Consider the following 5,213-nt stretch of genomic DNA (forward strand, 5'->3'; position numbering starts at 1 on the left):
CTCTCTCTCTCTCTCTCTCTCTCCCTCTCTCTCTCTCTGTCTCTGATTTGCGGGTGTCGTGATATTCTGATACGTAGCCTACTTCTTTTCATCTCTACTTTTTGCTGGACTTTTCAACCTACCATCTCATGAGACAGTGACAGACTGACAGAGTGCAAGGTTTGACCGGGGGCTCTCATGGCCTAGAAGTTAAGGTGTTCGCCTCTCATTCAAAGGTCCTGGGTTCGAATCCGGGAAGCGACCGAAAAAAATTTCTTCTCTAAAATTATCTTCATTCACCTTCTTTCCTGCTCTCTAGCAATGTTCTGTTCTCTGCTTTCGTCTCCACTTTTTGCTCTCACCCCGGCACATCCTTTGCCCCATCCTCTGGGCTCCTAACTCTTACTGCAGCCTTTTCGCTGCTTTTCTTTGGCTCCTTCTTACTGCTGTCTTTCAGCCACATCCCTGATCTTCTGGTAGGAAAGATCTACTGCTAGCCTTCTCGAAAAGGGGCGAAAAATCTCGGAGGTCCCGTGTGCAAGATGCGCACGTCAAAGATCCCTTGGTGGTTCAAAATCGATAAGAGTAGGCTTCAAAATTTCCTACCAACTACAAATGTTAGGTGTCTCTCGCGCTCATATGACCTTATGCTGTTGCGAATGCCTGAAAAAATTTAACACCCCCCCTCCCCCCACTCCCAAAAATAAATGTTTTCCCCTGTGATTTTTCACAATATTTTTTTTTCACGTGGCTTTTGTTGTTGTTGCGAAACTAGTCTAGATCTAAGCTATCAGAGAAATTCATTCTGCAAACTTTTAATACATCCTGCATGAAAACCTACTTTTGATGTGATAATATTCATTGAATTTTCCTTGCGCATCATAAAAGCATTTTGGAATCCGAGTGGCAATAGCAACGACCTATCGACAAAATGCAAAATTTTCGGGTATAAAAACAGATCTACAGGACATGGACGATCCTTCAAATTGTTGGGGCAGCATTTTCTTGCTTATTTAGGATACAAATTGAAGTAGTGAGACATGTACATGTGCGAACATTTGTTTGTTGCTCATTCTCCCTTCCTTTTCTTGGTAGTGTCTTTCTATTTGACCTGTGTGTTTTAGTTTCAACATAGAAAATGGTTTGAAAGTCTCCTAACGTCTCTATAAAGACTAATATTATGTTTGGATAGGGGCTGTATAGAGTAATTTGTCAAGGGGCCTGTGACCGTTGGATGGAATCGGCAATCTACTTGTATGATATCGTCATAAAGTGCGGCTTTGGTAGCTTTTCTCGAAAGTGCTGGGCTCTGATGGTTTCCCGTACCAAAGACCCATGACCCGTGTTTGCCCAGGTGGCTCTCAGTCTTACAACATGACTGGTTTTTAAAAAACGAAGCTTTGGAATACATTGGTCGTTTCTATTTAAAAGATAAAACTGGAAAAACCAGGAGTTGTGTGTGCTTAGCAATATTACTGTGTCATAACAAAATAAAACTGACAGCGGAAAACAGAATAGCAATGTTTAAATGTGGGTTTAGCTACACTTCCAAGTGCTGGTGTTCTATTTAAAGGGTGTGACCTCCAGTTCAAGTTCTTCTTCCTCATGACTGCAGAAGATGACCGAGGGCAAAGACAACTCCTTCATGAAATACATCACGTTAGTAAATACACTGACACTGTGGAGGATTTGAACCAGCTTTGTTGAAGTGACAGCGTGACCCAAATGGAGAACTGGGATTTGTTCTCCGTTAAAAAAGGAAGGCGCATCTTTTTATTTAAAACAACATGTTTTTCTTGGTGTGGGGCTAGGTTCTCACCAACCCACTCGCTCTCTTCCTTTTGACAATCAACATCTCATGTCAATTACCTCGGTTCATCCTTTGCTTACGGTTTAAGTTAAAACCCATGATGTGAAAAACAATTCAAATATTTTTATGATTTCATATTTTGTTTGTCGTAAAAGAGAGTATGGGTTTACACATGCATTTACTTGGGACATTGTCCTTGTTCATATCGTGTCTAAGTGAATGGGTGTCTAATAGATAAGACTTTTTTTGGTTGTCTGAAAAAAGTGTTTATTTAGAGGAAACAGTTTCTTGTCAATTGGTCTGATACAATGTAGCTGAGTATTTATGTACAGGTGGCGCCAAAACAAATGGAGCGAAAAAAATCTATGTTTTCAAAAGAAAAGCGCGAAGTGCCGTAAAACTCCATTTTGTGCCAGTTTGGGAGGGGGGCATCAAGACAGTGCCTAAGGGTATAGGGGAGGGGAGGGTGGTGAAAAAGAGTCATGAGCTGTCCATTTTTTTTAAAAGTGCTCACATTTTCTTCCCATTGTTAGCCAGTCAGTTCTCCTCACGGTGAAAGATTTCACCCGACACGACAGAACAACAGCATGCTATGCGGGCGTCGCGTGGGCCACACTGGGCGCTGCTTACGAGGACGTGGCGACAAACACAAACGTCCTTACGGAGGAAAGCGTAAAATCAGTTGTCCCAGCAAATGGCTTTCAGCTCGTCGTGGCCAGCAGACGCCTATCAGACGACTGTCTTGCCTGGGGGGGGGGCTGCACTTGATTGTATTATCTGTCCTGTGGCCGTAGTGTCAGTCACAAGGTAGCGGCCAACCATGTTATGCTATTTTTAAATTCTAGTCTTCATCAGTCAATCTTCAGCAAAAAGAAACAAGGTTGTCTGAAGTGCCTTTGAGAATGCTTTGAAAAAAAAAACACAACTGAAAATATTAGCTTCTTGTCATTACTTATACACATGTACTTGCAATTACTCTTTTTAACGCGTCATGAGTTTTATCGTGAACAGTTAATTCAATATACTTTGTTTTTAAATCATATTATTGTTATTTCATATTTTTAATTTGTGGAAATTTTGCACTGGAGACCATGTTCCTTTCAAGTGTAAATTTCTTGTTTTGGTTGTCAAGTCTACTTCGTGCTATTGTCAGATTTATGTCACATTGACACCAAACCTCAAGCCTTTTAAGACCTCTGATCAATGCATACAAACAAGAACATAACGTACTGCAAAGGCAATGAAGCTTAATGCTTTCTGACCCTGAAAGATCTACCACGCCACAACCTCTTTGGGTTCCCTTACAAATAACACTGGATCACCCCAGGACAGGATTAGAAACTGATATGAAGCAAAAAGCCAAACTAGAACAACAAAAACAAGGGTATGTTGGGGGAAATACTTATCACCCTGCTCATCCAGTGAGCTCCACTGTATTTTGATGTTGTCTTTATTTATCACTAATGACCCCATTTGGTCCCTATTTTGATAGTAGTTAGAGCAGGGCGTTTACCGCTATTGTTAAATGTCATTCTAATTTAGGTTAATGCTTGTGGTTATTTTGGTTCTCATGTTCAATCCTTTGAAGGCTGAATATCAACAAAGTGCTGAAAATCAGTCTATCAAAACATGACCAAACCTGTAGAACCCTGACTGTCAAACTCACGTCCCCTCAGTCTTTCCTTTCTTATCTTACCCCCCACACCCCCAAATCCCATTCCCACCCCTTTCCACCCCTTTCCATCCCCTTTCCATCCCAACTCCCATCATTTTCCCATCCCCCTTCCATCCCCTTCCCATCCCTTTCCCACCCCTTTCCATCCCCTTCCCATCCCCATCCTATCCCTTTCCCACCCCCTTCTCACCCCCCTTCCCAACACCATCTCATCCCTTTCCCTTCCCCTTCCCTTCCCCTTCCCAGCCCCTTCCCATCCCCGTCTTCGCCTTCTGCTCCCCACAAACCAGAGGCTCCCTGCCTCAAGGATGAGTAGCGCGTGTAGGAAGTGCAGGAGGAGGCTCGCCAGGCGCTAATATCCCCCGCCAGTTTCCCCAGGGCCCACCAAGCCCTGACAATAACTCCTGACGGGCCTTGCATCACGCCTTGTTATTTTTTTGGATAGGGCTCCAGGCCTCCATTCAATCATTCACTGATCACCTAATTCATTGGATCAGCTTCAGCTGCGATTTTTTCGAGCCCTCAATTTCCCCGTTTCTCTATACCGGGGCATCCTTTTATTCCTTCCCTTCTTCCACCACCCTACTTTCTTCTCTCATTTTAACCCAGCACAGCGTCAAACCCTTTTCCAAGAGAAAAAAAATCATAAAAAAGACAACCCCCATCTTCCTCTTCCTCCCCAATAAAACCAACAAAGTAGAGAAACCCAACTCTATCTTCTTGTCCTTATTTTCGCCTATCATATCAAAAAGAAAGAAAGAACCCTCCCAAACCTTGCAGAGAAACCCATTCTATGCACGCGTGCGCATACATAGTACGTACATACATAATGTGCGCGAATAAAACGAATTAAGTATGTCTCGGTGTGTGTGTGCGTGTGAAATCTCTGTGCTTACTATTTTATGAGTGGTTCTTTGATTATGCGCGCGCGCGCGCGCGCGCGCGCGCGCGTGTGTGTGTGTGTGTGTGTGTGTTTCCATGTACGTGTTTTGTGTGTATGTATGTTTACAAACCTTTCTATGTATTTGTGAACGTGTATGTGACTGTTCGTGTTCATGACAGTGTGAACTCGGGCGTATTCGTCAATGTAATATGTCTCCCCTCCCCCCAACCCCCCAACTCCTGCTCCCCAAGTACCCCGCTCTGTCTATTGTCCAACCACAAGCAAAAGCAGGCAGCCCAGAACAGTCTCCGTGGCACAGATGAGGATCTCCCAGACACAGTGGAGATGCTAGTGACAAGATCATGGCAATTTCACAATCTTTGTTGCTCACGTCGCCGGCGATTGTGTCAAAATCATCCGACATAAAGCCCGCCCTGTGGGCCCTGGGGCGGGAGACTTGGAGGGTTACGCCGTGAAAAGCGGTAGTCAAGCGAGGAGAAGAGGAGATACTTTGTACAATGTTTAGCAGCCGTCCGTGTTGAAGATGTCGGTTGTAGTGGGAGGTGGTGACGGTGAAAAGAGATAGGAAAAACAAGAGTGTTAAACGGAAAGAATTTCTGAGAGTTTGCTCGATTTATGGGTGGGTTTATTTTTTAAATATTTTTTTGGGGTAAGTGTTTTACGGCGCTTGCAACTGCATATCATACCTTTTCTATATGGAACTATGCCACCAACGCAATTCCCAAAGCGTTATCATATATCTTTGTCCAAGGGTTGTTTTATACACCGTGCCCTAGAGAGAGAGAGAGAGAGAGAGAGAGAGAGAGAGAGAGAGAGAGAGAGAGAGAGAGAGAGAGAGAGAGACA

The sequence above is a fragment of the Aplysia californica genome, unplaced genomic scaffold (assembly GCF_000002075.1).
Source record: "Aplysia californica isolate F4 #8 unplaced genomic scaffold, AplCal3.0 scaffold00520, whole genome shotgun sequence".
NCBI classification, from domain to species: domain Eukaryota; kingdom Metazoa; phylum Mollusca; class Gastropoda; order Aplysiida; family Aplysiidae; genus Aplysia; species Aplysia californica.